Below are 17,286 nucleotides of genomic sequence, written 5' to 3'. Positions count from 1 at the left end.
TGCAAAGAGATTCTGTTTTCTTTTTTACACTCTTTTCTATAACTGATTACATCCTAAACTTAAGTGTCATGAACTGCTAGTTCAATCTCAGTTCGTAGCCTCACTGCACTTCCTTTAGTTCGGCAGACTACTTTTACTCTGCAGAAGTGTCAAAAAATTAAAGTGCCTAACACTTCCCCATACCTGGGACTCTCTTTGCTTCTCTTAATGATTTCTAAAGGCAAAGGTCATGCTTTTTAACATCTTGAAAAACTTCTAAAATACCATACTGAAGTAAAATAAAACCAATGAGCACCAGAAATGTGCCACATGAATAATTTTTCTGTTGTTCTTGATACACTGTAGATATGGCTGTGGGAAAGATGAATGAATAGCTGTAGAAACTGCCATAGACACTATGTCATGCTTGACAGCAGATTTCTTTTGAGAACATTGTGTTTATAGTGTGTATACAAAACTTGGGAAGGGGGGGCTGCAGATCTCCTGAGGGTCTTCAAGTAAAGACATTACCATGCTTATGATGCTGCAGCTATCTGCTGCATTGTCTGGGTTGGAGAGGCAGTTTCATGGATCCCTGCCAGGCTGGAGAGGTTCGAGCCGCCTGTCTGAGGAGGCATGTCCTGTCCCCAAAGGTAGGTGACTAATGGGGTTGCATCCCACTCTTTCATACCATCTTTTTGCTGAAACACTTGGTTTGAACTTGCAGTAGCCTGCTGAGCAAATTCCCAGAAGATGAGAAAGACAAGACCTTCTGGTCTTCTTGGTCTTACAAAAAGCTACCTGGAAGGTCATAGTTTAATTGATAGTTAGTGAACTTATGAGAATATGGAGCCTGGTAAGGTCAGAGGTGTGTATTTGGAGGAGAATCCAGACAAATTTCCTTCTCGGCTGCTAATCGCTGATTTCAGAGCACCACAGACTGCTGGACTTGTTTTTCCTTTTTATACTTGTTTGTGGCTTGCAGTATCTTATGCTAAAAGTGCATCTCGTTCACCTCAGACCACAGCTTCAGGCTTCTGCATGGCTTCTTGCTTCCTGCCTGGGAATGTGAAAGCAAATGGTGATGGTGGGTTTAGAAGAGGTGCATGGAAAACAAAGAACCAGCTTGGGGAGATTGTCTGAGTTTCTCCAAAGCAAGAGATTTGTGCTAAGTGGTAGGCTGGTTTCACCTGAAAGCACCAGCTCCCCACGGGTGAAGGGAGTTAGCCCAACCTGGCAGTGTGGTTAGTCCATCATTATGTGGGCTTTAGTTTAATTCCCTAGAAGATGACAAGAAAGTCCTGGTTAGGCATGATCTTAATCTTGACATTGATGTTAATTAATCCTGATTCATTGTTATAAGACTGTGAGGCCAGGCAGGAAATGAGCAAAAAGCATTACTGAGAAAAAAAAAAAAAATCTCTGATTTCACACTTCAGGGTGTGGGGAGGCAAAGCTTTGAAGATGCTGTGTTCTTGCTGCTGTATATTAACTTTTTTGGTTTTGGCTCATGAAGCACTCTTTTCCCTCAACCTTAGAAGCATCGGATGTAATTAAGCTCAGAAGCAATGGCCCTTTCCAGCTCTTTCCTGTCAGCAGGGTGAAATAGCACATAAATGGTGGATTTTATTTTTTTTTCTTCTTAGTGGGTGAATAGCCACTACAGAAATTTAGTTCCTCAGTGCTGTGTTACCTCCTGAGAACTGTGGCTTTGCCAGTACCTGTTCTCAGCTGCTGAATCAAGACCTGGATGCTTTCAGTTGCTCATTTAATTGGCTGCATCTTGTCCTGCAAATCTGCTTGGGATGTAGCACTGGTGGGGGGAGATGGGATGAAATCCTGCCAGCAGCACTGCAGAAACCTACTACTTCATCAGAGAGCAGAGCTAAACAGTATGTTATCGCCCTGTTCAGAGTCATTGCAAAGGAGACTTGCCAGACGTCTCCATGCTAGACTAGTTGTGTGATTTACAAAGTTGTTTTCAACACGAAATAGATATTTTTCATCTAAATGGTTTTGCAAGCTTTTAGTCAACGAGAAAGGAGAAGCAGCAAGGCCCTTCCCTGTCTGAAGAGCATGGCCAGAGTAGTGAGCTGCCCAGTGTATCTGGTAGTGCCACTGCCTTCCAGAAATGTGTAGTGAAAAGTCATAGGACTCTGACCCTCCTCTGGCTTAGTGAGGACAGCTTGGCTGGGATATGAATTTTTAACTTGTGTTCAAACTGTTTTCACAGAGTCATTGCCTGGAGATAGAAAGCATGCAGCCTTGTTAGAGAGGGTGATAACAGCTACTTTATCTCAAGTGCCTGGACTACTGCTTTTTTCTTTTTTTCCTTTTTCCTTCTAATCTGATATTCTTTGTTCAAAACCCAGAAGGCGCAGATGCCTCACAGTTAAGACTGATGTAGCTTATCAGTAGAAGTCTGCCTGCTATTCCATAGGATGCTCCCGAACTAAATTGGGATAAAGGTTGGAGCGTCAGCTTGTCAAAGACGGTGTGAAAGGAAATCTGTTTAGATGTTTATGCATCAGCAAGGTGGCAAGGCCAGCATTTATTCCCATTGGCATTTCAGCTGCTCTTTGTGATTAGAGATGCCCTGGAGAAGCCTCAGCAGTAGAGGAGTGACGCGACAGTAATACTCTGCTAAAGCCAGGGCAGTTTTGCACTGGCTAGCATCACTCTGTGCTTCTGAAATGCTCTCTTTATTTTATTGTTTGGGTTTTTTTAACATTCCTATTAAGATGAAAATTCACTTCTGTTAAAAGCATCTGTAATGCCTGTTCTGGCACTGAATTTTCCTAGCTTATCTACAGCCAGGTGGCAGCGAGGGCTTGATAATGCTGGGGGGTAGCAGTGGCTTCAATGAGTCCCTTTTGGTCTCTTGCGATCATTGGTGAAGATCTCTGCACAGACCAGAGACTGCCTGTTCACTGGGTGTGCAGAGGGAAGATTTTGTGGCTTGGTGGCGGGGCTGGACCAAACTGTCCCCCTGCCACTCGAAGGAAGCTGTGAGACCCTTTGCCAGCCTAGGTGAGGTGCCTGTTGCAGCCTCTGCTGCGGCTGTCAGCAACCTGCCAGACTGGGAGAGCGGCTTATTATAAATCTATTTTTGCACTCAATGAAAATTGCTAAAAATATTTGCTTTCACTCATCAGCCATCGAACTCCTGCCCTCCAGCCCCATCGTTATTCTGTGCAGGTTATTTCTAATGAGAAATTAGTGCTCTGAGCATTTATGCTGCAGTCTTTCACCTGCGAATGAATATTTTGCATGCCATGTGAGAAGGCAGATTCATTCAAAAATAAAACTGTTTTAAGATCCTATTATGTACTGCCACAAGCAGGGCATTTGCAAATATTTGAGCGACACCTCTACTGAATATACTTTAATATTTCCCTAAGTAGAAGGGTCATTTTGAGATTACGCCACAGGACAGGGCTCTTCTTTTATTGTGGCAGATCCTCTGTATGACATTGGCACATGACTTGGTCTCTTCAAGTCTCTGTTTCTTCTCTACAATATTGACATAATAATATTTCTTTCCCCTACCTTATCTGTGTAGATAGGCAGCAGTTGGGGAAGATGGGCTGCCTGTGTGGATCATGTGGTGGATGGGGCCATGGCCTCAACTGTCATAACGTAGTTAATCAATTAAATGTTGGGTTATATAGGTTCAGTTGGGCAGTCACTGGGTTGCTTCCTAAGGTTTTTTACCCTTTGAAACAAAGAAAATTAAGACTTCAAGGTAGAGCCGCCTCTTCCTGATGAACAGTGCCTTAACTTCTCTGATCCAAATGTTGGAGAGCCCACAGCTGTCCTTGAATTTCTATCTCAGTGCTTTTCTCCCCTTAGTCAGGAAACTCTTCCTGGTGTCTAACCTGTGTTCCTTGGTGCAATTTAAGACTATGACATCTTGTGCTACTCTTGACAAGCCAAGAAGATAGTTTATTCCTTTCTGTTGTGGCCCTCTTGAGGTGTTTGAAGACCATTATGATGCCTCCCTGTCATCTTTACTCTTTAGTCCAGATGAATGTGATTTTTTTTCACTAGTTTTCCAGTCTGTGCTTTCTCGATCTCTGATCATTCTTGCTGTCTTCGTTGGGACTTTCTCTACAACTTTATTGAAATGCAGTGTCCAATATCAGAACTTCAGTAGTGCTACATAAATGAAAAGTTCCCTTTGTGTATCTGGTGAACACTACACCTCTCTACGTATCACAGTGTGATGTTCGGTTTTATTGCAGTAACATGACTGTGTTCAGCTCCTGTTCAGTCTGTGATTTATGGTAATCCTGAGATCATTTTCCAAAAAAATAACCTTTGTGAGCTGATATGTATTTCCCTTGTGACTGTGTCATTGACTATTCCTGTCTTAGCACTGTTCACCCATCATTCCTGAATTGTCTTTTTCTTTTTCTTTTTTTTTCCAGACCATTTCTACAATTTATCAAGATCATTTTGAATCCTAATCCTGGCCTCTGAAGTACTTGCAGCCTGTCCCAGCCTGGTATCAGCAGCAATTTTAGTAAGCATACTGTGTTCCATCATTCAAATCATTTATAAAGATACCAAATTGTGCTAGAGCTAGGACACCTTGGACACCCACTCGATACGTCTTTCCCGTTGGCACTGCACACTGTGGCAGCATCCTGCAGTGCTGCATGCACCTTGCAAAAGGTACAAAAGGCAGTGCAACTCCCTGGGATGATGAGATTTGTATCCCAAAGCAGGAGATTTAATCAGTCCCTTTGAAGATTTCTAACGAGAAATAAGTTTTTTGCCATATCGGTGCCATATCATACCAAGACCGTAGAGCTATGCTTTCTTGGAGTATCAGCAAGTCAGCTTTCCCCCCACATATTTGTCAGTTTTCTTTTTTCCTTTGTTCTCAATGGAAAATCCACCTTCCATTCACACCTTGTAGCTTGCCCTTTTGCAAATACCTGTTTATTAAAGTGTTTGGGGCTGGGACCCAGAGGGAAGGAAAGCAAACACAGTTTGTTTCATGACTTACAAACTGAGGAGGCAGTTGTGGGCGATGGTGGGGATGTGTTGGACCTGCTGGGGGTATGTGTCTGAGTAGGTGGTCTATGTCCTTTGCTTGGATTTTTGCCCTCGGGCTCAAACGCTGTGTTTCTGTATCAGTGAACTATCACATAGGTTCATTTTGGTGGAGATGGCAAAGGGTGTAGTATTCCAGGATTTATGAATTCCATGGGGAAATAAATGAAGCTTTATAGACCAAGCTTATATTTATAATGCAAAGGGGCAGAGCTAGATGCTGCCCACAGAGACCAAAAATACAGTGGACTGCCACTGTTTATGTCCCTGTAACTGTTGGTGTTTAACAAATAAAAAATGAAAACAAAAACGGTGGACGGACCCCAAAGGTAATCAGTTGCAAATGAACTCAGAAGAGAATTGGTTTCTTCTTTCTCTCTCAGAAGGAGCATAAAGCTGGGTTTTGTTGTTAGCTGCACCTAAATGTGTATGTGTTTGTCAGAATAGCTTTTGGTTTCAAACCTTGTCTTCTCTGTAACATCTGCTGTTTCTGGAAATTTAAGCTTAAACAGGAATTTCTACTTGCCTTTCACCTCAGACTTCATAGATGTGATAGTGAATTAGGATTTCCAGCACCTGTGTCACAGGGCCAGAAATACTATTCCCATGTTGTGTTGCAAAGGGGGAAACGGAGGCACAGGAGGCCAGTATCGTGTTAGGCTCATAGAGTGAGCCCAGATGAGAAATGCTGATTCTTGTCCCCTCCTCTGTGACCTGTATGTCTTTCCCAAAGTTACAAGAATTTGAGAAGAAATGAAGTTCTGTGAAAAAAGACTTGCAATTTGATATTTTCAAGGACTTTAACTACATAAACCTGATTTACTTTGGGGGAAAAAGCCTTAAATATCCCTGTAGAGAGTACATAATGTGAATGATTTTGTATTTATTCATTGCATTTCACTGAGTGGATGAAATCTCTCCCAACCATAATGGAATTATATTTGGATGTGCTGTCTAGTATGGTGGTGTTAAAAGCAGGTGCACAAAGGGAATTCTTTTTGGAGAGAGGGGAAAAAAGCTTACGGTACCAGTAAACGATTCTTACCACTGCAATAATCCTAATCAGATTAATTAGGATTAATTTAGCTGTCTGGCTTTTATTTATGTGAAACAAAAACACGTCTAAGGAGTTTTGTTTAAAACCTTTATGAGTTTTAGTAGTATTTTTGACTTGTTTCACATGGTGCAATGTCTAAATCTCTGGCTGGTCAGGCTTTTAGAGAGAATTATATTGCATCCAGCATTTAGAGCCAGCCATTAGTTCTTCATCTCCTCTTGCATCTTTTGTTGTCAGTAAATCCATCTCCTGACACCTTTCCCATATTGCCCGTCTGTAGGTGGCCCAGCTACCCCTGTGCTAATGTCTTCAACCATGTTTCTTCTCTTCTTACAGCTTCTTTTTTGAGAATTGTACCAAATCTCCCCTCTGGCAGCAGCCTAGTTCTGCTCTTGATCTTCTGGTATGGCCAAAACCCCTGTCTGCGTAGCATCCTTGCCCCATCCCACACGTGGCTTTTTCCCTCTGGAGCAATCCTTCTGTAATTTTCCACTTGTGTGTCTTGCCAAAAGTTGTATCTTTTCTCACTTGCATATGCCACTGACTTTTCCCATCACTTTTTTTACTGCTTCTTTCTCTTACTGTTTTCCATTTCTGAAAAGCTGTTCAGATTTTCACAAAACAAAACTGTATAGCATTGCATATGTGCTTGCCCATATGTATCTGCACATAGTGAAGGTTGCAGAACAGTATCTGTCAAATGAGGTAATTTTCCATCATATTCATCCCTCTATTCTCATTTCATATTTATTCCTTGGAAAGCTTCAATCAAAATACTAAGATGACTTTGAGTTTTACAAGCCTGAAAGACCAGAAGATTTTCCCTGTGAAAGTAGCTGTGTGGATGCTATGACCATTACTCTACATCTTCATCAGTTAAATGGGAAGGTTTGATGTTGTGGAGCCACAAGCAGCAGCTGAGGCTTCTCTGGCAGAGGCTTCTCTGCAGAGTCTCCTCCTCATCACTTTCAAATCTCATGTGGCTACTGTTTTCCCTTTTGTTTTGATTCAGCTTTTCCTTTCTTACTTGGTTTCACAGCCATGAACCTCTGGTGTTTTTGAGGTGTATCCTGCGCATTTGATCTTGCTAGGATTCAACAGTGTCCTCACTGACGAATTTTCCTGTGTGCTTTCACAAAAGGGCAAAGAGCACAAGGAAGTGCAGAGTGGACACAGCACGGCCTGTGGAGAAGTATTTGCTCTTGGCAGAGATTTTATTATCCGCAATGGTTTTTGGTGGACACCTGAGGATGTGATGTCCTCTCAAGTCCTTGTGTCAGGAGTCATCTGGAGCCTATTTCGGGCAAAGGGCATCCCACGGTGTTGGTGCTGGGGGTGCATGTGTGCAGGGATGCACACTGCTGCCAAGGGCTGTTCTCCTTTAGTTTTCCATTACTTTACTGGTGCAGAAGGGTGTACTGGATGTGCCAGATCAGGATACATCCTCAAGTCTTTGCATCAAGGCCTGGTTTCACAGTGGCAATGGCGTTTCAAATCAAGAGTCCACATTGCATCAGGGTCCGTTTCAGACCCAGGGTTGGCTGTCAGAAACCAAACCCTTCCCCAAGCTTACACGCAGGTTTTTCTTTTCACTTTTTAGTGGGAAGTATGCTGTTATTTCCAAAATCTTCTTTGTCTCATCCCTTTACATTCCTCTCTTTAAGCCCTGGCATCTTATTACGTTGGCAGTGAGGTGTTAAGACCAATTTTGGACTTCCTCCTCTCCTTCTTTTTCAGTGTTTTCTCTCAGCTTGGTGGCATGCAGAAGTTCTGGTGCAGGGTGTGAAGTGCCTCTCTGCACAGGAGTGCGTATCACTGCTTTTATGTCATCCTTTACCAAAATAGAGAGGCGATGTTTTTTAACAAGGTAACACACACTCTATTTTAAGCTGCTTCTAAAAATAAATTCCTGCACAAGTTGGTGTTGTGGCAGCAATGTTTTACATTTTAATTGGGGCTGTTTTCTTAGGATGATTCATAGAAAGATGATGAGCTTTACTAGTTTTACCCTGGGGTGAAACAACGTAGGTGAGTTGCTGATCGTACATGAAGGTCTACGCAGCCGTGAGGACTTTTCCGATTAGCTCTACGGTTGCTGGCTTTTCCCCTAAGGCTGAAGTGTCGTGTTAAACACTGGACAAGCTCTTTCTCCTGGAGGTGCCTGGTAGCTAATACAACACACTCTGTATGTGGACAGTGTCCTGCAGTGCTTTGGAGAGTTGATGGCATTGTCAGATCGAATGAGAAATAATGGCTAAGAGAAGTAATGAGGAAAGAGATGGTTCCTCTGGGAAATAAGGTGGAAATTTAAAACTTGTTGCACGTGCTCAAAGCTACAGGGAAGAAGTACAAGAGCCAGAGATATTGGGTGAGGTGGAGGCAAGCATTGCAGAAGTATCTAGAGAGCAGAAGATGACTCTGCCTTCCCACACTGTCACTGCATATTTCAGCATCTTGAGGAGAACAGCTTCCTTGCTGTAGCTCCCAGCACGTGGGACAGATTTGTTCTTTTTAACATTAAGAAGAACAAATCTTCTTTGCTGAGCTACTTCATGGTCACCCTTGCACAGCCAACCATGTGAGCAGCTCACAAAGAAAACCTTTGGCCTCTTGTCCAATGTCTCAAGGTTGTTGTCTTGAAGTCAAGTGTCTTTGAAAGGCCAAATACCTCGAGAACTGTGGTCTCCAGACTACCAGCTTTGGGACAGCAATACTGAACACATAATTGCCACGCTGAAGGCAATGCCATCATTTGCTTTTCCTGTAGATTTGGAGCAGAGCAGCAGTAGGCTTGGCTGTGTCTGGTCGTGGTTCATGTCAGCAGGTCTCGTAAACAGCAGGTGACCCAATGGCCATGGATTTGCCACCGTGGGCCTAACAGCTTCAGGGGATAAAAGAGAAAGTGCTGCTTCCTGTAGGGTGTTCACATGAACGATCTAGGATTGTGGAAGACGTAAGGTCGCCTTTACTCCACCCAGAAAACTTGCTCTTGTGCTGCCAGCAATGTGTCCAGCGCTAACAAGCTCCCTGCTAGAAGCCAGGTTGTACTTGGCTCCTTCCTCTTGCAAGAACCAGCGTGTCCTGTCCTCTCTCTGGTGCACCTCAGCAAAGCGAAACACAAGTTGAAGAAGACCTGTTTGCACCTGAGATGCCCAGTCGTGTTTCAGGGTGACGTTGTACCAAACTTGGTGTGCACAAGAGAAGAGCCTGTCGCACAGAAGTGGCAAAAATGACTTTTCTTCTCTTCCGGACCTCTGCTGTGGTGCAAATGTATTACAGAACATTAATACTTCATGGGAAGACAGAGGAGAGTTAATTACTTAAAACGATGACTGTACTGGTATCCTTGTGTACCACAGATGGCCAAAAAGTCCTGGCCGTGTGGAGATGTGCATGTCTCACTGCTAAACAACAGGAAAGCAGATCACAGAAATGAAAGGTTGTGTGATGATGTACATAAACCCACAGTCTGATCCTGTTCTCTTTGAGGTCAAAGCCCTCTCAGTGTCAGAGGATTGGGTGCTAGTCTGTAATCTTCCACCTCCTCTCCTTCTCATATGAATATGCCTTTCAGAGCTTGACAGCACCCTCAAGATCTCTTGCTTCCTAGAGCTTTCTGTGGTGGCATTAACCTGCAGCGCATTGCAGTGAAGTAGACAGTGATCCTCTTGCCCTCCTGGAAGAAGTGATGAGGCTCCACCACACAATTCAAGGGAAAGATTGCTGCATGGGAAGTGGGAGGAAAATATAATTGCTTGTGTACAGCATGGTTCTTTAGAATGGAAAAAAAAAAAAAAAGAGAAGCTTATCATGATAAAAGGAGGCAAAACAGGACGTCTGGGCTCAGCTCTGATACTGGCTTGTCATGCAACACTTCTCCAAGATCCTGTGTTTCAGCCATAATACAGGAATGATGCATTTCTATTTTTGTGAGGCTGTCTAGGATTTGCTGGTGTTGGACTTGGGATCCTGGGATAAAACATGCTTCTCAATAGATTCGTTAAGTTTAGAACTGGCAGTAGGGATAGGAGCAGAGAGTCAAATGAGGCCTAATTCTGATCTTATTTCCTGTGCATTTCATGAATGGCTGCCTCAAAGACAGCAGTCATGCCAGTGCAAAAACAGTTAAAGAAAATCAGAATTGTTATCACGGCAAAACCGTGCAAAGCAGGACCTTTGCTGAGGCTGAGCGGAGGCGTATTGTTTTTACTTGCAACAATACAGGCTTTTTAACCTGGTGTTTCCTTCATTTGTCTTCATTAAGAAAATGACAATTGGAGTGAAAATGAAATACCCCAGGGAAATAAAAACCCTTCAACTGTTGATTAGATCTGCCCAGCACTACAGTGCAGCCCTTTCAAATAAGTTTGTTCCTTGTGTTGCCTCGCGGTGGAGGGAACGAGATCATCTGCAGAGCATCAAAGCGAGTGAGCTGGCGAGATAATGAAACCAGTGAAGAAGTGGGAAGAGCCCTGATCTCACCTGTCTGCACTGAAATTAAGAGTTTTAATTAGCTCACTAGGATGTGGGGGGTGTCAGTGGTAATGTTTGTGCTGCCAGTGCTGCTTGGTCAGGGGTTGAAGCAGTGCAGGGACTGGGGGAAGTCCCGCCGCCGCCGCCAAAGAGTTAATCCCAACATAATTGTCTCATTCTCTTTCGGAGAGGAGTTTCTCCGTGGCAGCCTGCAGGGCCATCGGGTAAGACGCGTGATTGTGTGTTCTGGCAACTGCTTTGCAATGTGAAATAAACACCCTTTCGTATAATAGCATTCATTGAGCATTGTGCCTGGGAACTCATCATGACACATGTCAGCCTGGGGCCGGGGAAGCTTCCTCCTTTTGCAGCTCAGCAAAATATTTATACAGTGTCTTCTAGTAAACCAGTTCCTCCATGCTGCTGGGGGAAGCAGCTCCAGAGCTGGTCTTAATGGCTGACCTTGCTCCCAGTCCCTCCTAAAATAGCGAGTGCAGCTCAGCCCCGGTCAATCTGCCAGCCAGATGGAACAGCTACCAAATTTGCTTCCCTGTTAGGTTTACTTTTTAAATTGCTATAATAGCCCTGCAGATTTATTGTTGCTTTAAGTAACTGGAACATAGCTTTAAAAACAACAGCCCGCATACCCAGTCCCCAAGCCATGCATTGGCGAGCTAATAGGGAAACTGCAGGGGCTGATGGTTGTGTTGTGTTGAACTTTGAGTCTCAGGTACTGTGTACTCTGTGATTATTAAGCCCTGCAGTTGCTAAGAAAAAAATAATCTTTTTTTTTTCTTGTTTGCAGTATTTAATAATAACATTTTTAAAGTCTTGGTGCTACAGAAAAAATAATATGCATTTTGCCATTGGCGGATAGCCAGATGTGGGTACTGGAATGTCAACTAGTTTGCGAAGAATAGAAATAGCTCTTTTTTTTCCCCCTTTGACCTTCAGCACCGTAGGGTCTCCATGACCAGAGAAAATTATGATGGTTTCTGGCTCCTGACCATTGCTGCTCATCAAAAGCCATTCCACAGTGTCACAGTCAGCCTCTGCAGACCGCAGAACCAGTTGCAGCTAGAAAGTTTGTGTAAGATGTATAGAAGGCTGATTGAAAAGAAGTATGTTTCCAAGAATTCTCTCTGTTTTGGTTTGTGTAAGGTCTAAAATTTAAAATGTGTTTCTCTTACCCCAAATAGTTCTCAAATAGTAATTGTAGGTGGGGAATTACGACATATATGGCTGGTTTTAGGAAGGACCCACAAAGATCTGATCTTGGCTTGTGATAGTCAGGGTATTTCTCCTCGAAGAGTAAAAATTCTAGTATTTAATTTTATAGATGCAGGGTTTGGGCAATGAAGCTAGACAAAGTAAGCCTAGAAAAAAGGAACAGAATCTTAGCTGAGAAGAAATCAGTCACTGGAACATCTTAACTGAGAGCTGCTTCTTCTACCACCATTTCTAGTCTTTAAATCAAGACGGTTTTCTATTTTCATAAAAGATACTGAAGCTCAAGGACAAGTAATGAGCTTGATGCAGAAATGCCTGAGAGATTCTGCAACCTATGTTTAGCAAGAGGTCAGGCTTTATAATTTATCATGCTATCTTCTGGTCTTAACATTTGAGGACCTCTGAAGACCATGTCAGATTGTGGCATCACGTTTTTAAAATCAACCTTTTAATCTTCCTCGAAATGCTTATTCCAAAAAATCAAGGGCCTTGACTACCGTATAATTGTTTTCCCGAAATTCTCTATCTGTAGTGCCCCATAAGTGTGAGCGTGAACGTTGTTTGCTGTTCAGTCTAGGGCTAAGAATAGGAATTCCCAAGACAAATGCTGGACTAACTGCACACCAGTTTGTGGCTGTTAGGACTTGGCATCACAGAATAGCCCATGGAGCCCCCGCAGGTCATAGTATTTGGTTTGTGAGCTGTGCAGAAGCTCACTGTGAAAACAAACGAGCTCTTGTGCAATTATCATGCAGTTCATGTATTTTTAATTTAACACTTTTGCATCCATAATTGAACTTCCCTCTTTTTTGGCTGATTTTTTTTTTTTTATTTCTGGGACCTTTCTCTTAAACTCCAGGCTTGGTTGTAAGAATGCCACTTACTTTTGCTGTGGGAAGGAACAGTATCTTCCAAACTGACTTTTAGGGGGAAAAAAAAAGGCATGATTCTCTTTTTATGGATGTGTGGTCAGATTGCTGCTTGTCTGCCCAAGCATCCTCTCTCTGCAACCAGAGCAGGGACATATTTACGGCTCTCCTCCCCCACAATCCTGTTGTCCATGAATGAATGCAAAAGACTCAAAGAGGAAAATTTTGCAAAGCAGAAAACCAACATCACAAATTGAAGTTCCTCAGAAGAGGGCTCCTACCCAGATGGCCAATTAATTGCTTGGGTTCCTTCAGCTTTAGACCCTGTTGGTTTTGGGTGAGCAGTTCTGGTAGGCAGTGGGGCTTTGTGAAGCCCGAAGGATGATTCAGCATCTTCCAGCCCAGCTCAGGTCAGGTGGTTGCATCTACACCATTCTTGTAGCACCACCTTCTGGTCTGCAGCCCTGCACGATGGAGGAGCCATGGGCGACACAGCAAGCGTGTTGGGAGGCGTGCATAGAGGTGCTCCTCACTAGCTGCAGCCTGGACCTAAAGGAGTGAAACGCCTGGGTGGCTTGTGGCCAGCTACCGAAGTGGTGGGGGAGTTGGGGGGAAGTCTAAGCAACCTTCATGCCGTGTTTTTCTGCAGGGTTTCCAAGCCCTCAGGGTGCTGGGCTGCGACTGGGGTGCCATATGTTGCGCACCGGTGAGCCAGTTTGCACAGGAGGTGTGGGACCACATCCTGCTCCCCGCTGTGGGGCACACCCCACGCACCCAGGGTTGGTGATTGCAACTGAAAGGAAACATGCAGAGAGAATTACTGATCTTGCAGATTGACTTGCTGAGCAAGGGGTGAGCGGCAAAGTAGAATATCTAGTAGCTACCTGCCCTTGTACACTGTGCCGCAGGGGACTTTCCTCCTACTGCACGTCATTTTCCCACCTTGGCGGCACAAGAGCCCTCATTTCTTTTCATGACTTGCTCTTGCAAAAGTTGTAGCATTATTGACCTGCAACAGGGCGGGTGTGGCTGAAAGCACACCTGGGTGTTTCCAACTATGTCAACTGGTCTATTTAAAGACATGAACTCTTCCTCCAGATCTGGCCTTGCTGTTTGTTACATTAACAAGAGATCTCTGAGTTCCTCTCCTTAACAAGCTGTGACTGGAGCTGTCTGTCCAGGGGCATGCAGAAACCTCGTCCAACACCTTTTTTGAACCTGTCCCCCACTGTTTTATACTTGTACTGACATCATAACTGTCCTGTTCAGCTGCTGAGCAGACAAGAGACAGCCTCTGCTATCTGCTGCCTAAAGCCAGTGAGTAGTGTCTGCAGAGACAGCAGCCGTAAAACAGACCTACACCAGTAAATGAAGGTCTGCTCCATTCCTGTCAAGGCCTGTAGCTATTCTTTTTTTTGCCTGCTAATTCTCAGGCATAAAGCAGGAATGCTGGCCCCTTAACAGATTTATTTTTTTTTTTTTAATATTTTTCTTAACCTTTCCTAAAGAGGCTGGAGGCAATTTCAGACTTGCCTCATCTACAAACATTGTTTTGCACATTGAGAAGAAGGTAGAGACAGAAGTCTCATTACAACACTTGGTGCTTCTGTACAGGGCAGTTTTAGCAGGCAGTTGTCTGGCTGTGGACCCAGCAAAAATAGCTTGCTACGAATAATCAAAGTGGTCTTTATGTTGAGGTGGAGGTAGTCGTGGCTTGTTTTCAGTAGCCGTTTAAATAAAGAGTTCCTGGTTAGAGGGGGTTTAGTGCTGTCCTTTGTAGATGGTATGTTGCAAAAAATTGTTGCTACTCTGGGATACGCCACGAGAGCTCATTGCAAATCCAAACGTGGGGATTACTAGATCGAACCAAAGCACCTGGACAAAAATTACAGTGTCAGTACTCTCATAAACTTCTCTTGTTATTTCTCATGCTGCTATGGCATAGTCAGGAGGAGAGATGAATGCTGGCTGAAGATCCATTTTGCCAACAGATGTCGACTTGATGGTTTTAAGTGATTTTTTTTTTAAAGTAGCCACTTAATCTAAAGTTCAGATGTGTAGTTGTGATCTTTGACCAAATAATTTCTTGCTTGCATTAAAATAATGAGGGGTTTTTGTGATCTCTTAGCTGTTTAATCAGAGATTTCATCTTAGGTGATGTTTTTTGAAGCATTCTTCCTCCTGAGGCTTTGCAAAGCAGGAAGCTTTTTGGATCAGTAGCTGAGGCACATGAGTAATTTCAGGATCTAGGTTCTCTGCAGGTTTAAGATCTGTTATTTTAATTTCTTAGAAAAAGGTAACCTGCTTTTAAAGAAAAAATTCAGGTTGGAAGTCTTAATGAAAATCTTTGTCCATTTTTTCTTGCCAAAGACATTTCAATTCTTTCAAAAATATTACCAGATAAACCTTTTGAAGCCTAACTAGTTTCTGTTGAGCCCTGTGCTAAGCAGGAGGCATATGATCTCAGATTTCCTGGATGACTATGCACATGGATATACCCACCGTCTTTGCTAGGGATGTGGGACCAGGCTTTGAAAAATATCTGTTTGCCTTGAAATGTTTAATATTTGACCTCCATGTCACTTCCTTAATGCCATTCCAACTCAAAGCCCTGATGAGCTCAGTTGTGAAGTGCTGAAAGATATTTTACAGGTGTCTCTGGTCACCAGCGTGAGCTCATTTCTAATTAAACAGAAGCTCACACTTTATTTCATTAGAAGCATAATAATAAATGTACACATAATTGGCTGATTCTTAATTCATTAGCTATTAGAAGCAAATTCCATAAGTCTATTAGGATTAGAAAGTGGAGCTTTGTGTCACTGAAGTGGTCTCATTCTCCTGATCTACATTAAGATGTCATTTTGCTTATGGCTTTGATATGTTAGGATAATTTATCCGGTCTGTGGATATAGTAGCATATACAGTTTCTGCTGAAATATTGCCAGAAAGTTAGATCATACATAAGATCCCTTTCCCTTTGATTTGGGGTAAGTTCTGTAACTTCCCATCTGCTTTTGACAAAAATGGTGACTCTCAATGTCACCTCTCAATTCACCAGCTCCATCTGCAGGTACCTTCACCAGACAGATTTCAGTGGCCATTAAGTACTAATAAAAGTCACAAAAATGGAGTTGCTTCTCATGAATACCACATTGTCTAAGTAACTGCCTTACAAAAGTAAACAGCTGGATGTAGCAAAGCGAAATCTCACACGTTAGCTCTTCCTTCGACATATTCAGGTGGCCCCAAACAAAGATCACCAAAGCCATTCCCATGCTGTGAAGTTCAGATGTTTTTGCACAGTTGATTGGGAGTGGGACGAGGCTGGAAGCCTCATAGAGCAGATTCTTCTGGGGTTGATCTTCCTGCTCATCCTTCGCTCCAAGTCCGTGCATGACCTACAGCTGTCAGACTAGATGTTGTGATGGACTCATACAGCTTTGTACTCCAGGTCTGCATCCTGAGAGGTGCTCCTGTTTGGAGCTCTCAAACCTTTACAGAGATAAAGAGAAGGAAAATGTAAGGAAGTGGCATTATCTGAAGCAGCCTGGAGGCTCAGAGCAAGGAAAGGGCAAGGTAGCATCAGGCTTCTTGGTTTTTAAATGGGCTTTTAAAACTAGGAATGCCTGTTGTATCTCAGGCATAGGCAGAAGTCTCCAGGTCTTCATTTTGGTACAGAATTGTTCTTTGTCCTGCCGCATTGCTGTATGCTCAGTAAATTTGTCCCACCAATGTAGAGAGCAGCTTCCCCATCCAAAACCACCTCAGCTCTCCAATAGAGCCACAACAGTCCATTGGAAGCAGCAGATGCTAGAGCGAGTATTTGATCTAGCTGCGTCCCTGTGTAGGAGTCAGGGATGGGGAATTTTTAATTGATACTTTAATCCAATCGGATCTAAAAGAGTGGAGACTCTCTGGTGCGGAGGAGATCCTGTCTGGGGTGGTGAAGACATGGAAAATCCTGCTCTTGGTTTTCTTGCATTCCCCCAGTGAGTGCTGGTGCTGTGGATTCCTGAGGAACAAGTTTATGAGGGGAAAAACAGGAATAGATGGACACAGAGCTGATGGGGTCCCTACGTAAATATTTGCATTCATCTACAAGAAGTATCTGTTAATAAGAGGCCAATCACCTGGAAATTAACCAAAACACATTCTGGTTCTCATTAAATGCCGCTCCGTTTCACTGGCATAAGGTGTATTTTTGTATGTGCATACAAGGGAGTTTTGTAGAGCTTGTGATGACAAGGAAGCAAACGCTGTCCAGACTTGATTCTTTTCTTCCTACAAAGCTAACAACATTCCCTCCAAACTCAGTCATGTTTTTTCTTTCTTTCCTGTTAAACAAATGTATATCTTGATTTAAAATTATTTCTGCTTTTTGTGACTTGGCTTGGCCTTTACTGGCAGTATGAGAGCTCTAAAACGTGACATTTCCCTCTGAACCTCCATGCCATTGGTGTGAGGAACACCAGGGTCTTCCAGTGCTGACGTGTCTTCACACCCTTAGTAGCTGTTTGCAAAGAGCTGCGCAGCCTCTAATTTGGAATCACTAATGTACATATATGTATGTGTGTGTGCACAGGCATCTGCAGTATATATATTATCCTTTCGAAG

The 17,286-nt window shown here is 43.3% G+C and overlaps 1 protein-coding gene across 8 annotated transcripts in view; it reads left to right on the top strand.

Annotated features, from left to right (window-relative positions):
- The window catches only part of HIVEP3 (HIVEP zinc finger 3), a 276,233-nt gene that overhangs the window by 169,278 nt on the left and 89,669 nt on the right, over positions 1 to 17,286 (top strand). For 7 of the 8 annotated variants that reach the window (XM_072885469.1, XM_072885465.1, XM_072885467.1 and 4 more), the window contains one exon: positions 4,410 to 4,504. The exons of the other annotated variant lie outside the window; for it this stretch is intronic. The gene's annotated coding sequence lies outside the window, so the exon portion shown is untranslated. The remainder of the gene's footprint in view (positions 1 to 4,409; positions 4,505 to 17,286) is intronic. 8 annotated transcript variants of the gene reach the window in all.

This window comes from Ciconia boyciana, chromosome 21 (assembly GCF_034638445.1).
Source record: "Ciconia boyciana chromosome 21, ASM3463844v1, whole genome shotgun sequence".
In the NCBI taxonomy this organism is placed as follows: domain Eukaryota; kingdom Metazoa; phylum Chordata; class Aves; order Ciconiiformes; family Ciconiidae; genus Ciconia; species Ciconia boyciana.
The sequence above is the reverse complement of the archived record's forward strand: the minus strand, read 5'-3'. Positions and strand labels throughout refer to the sequence as shown.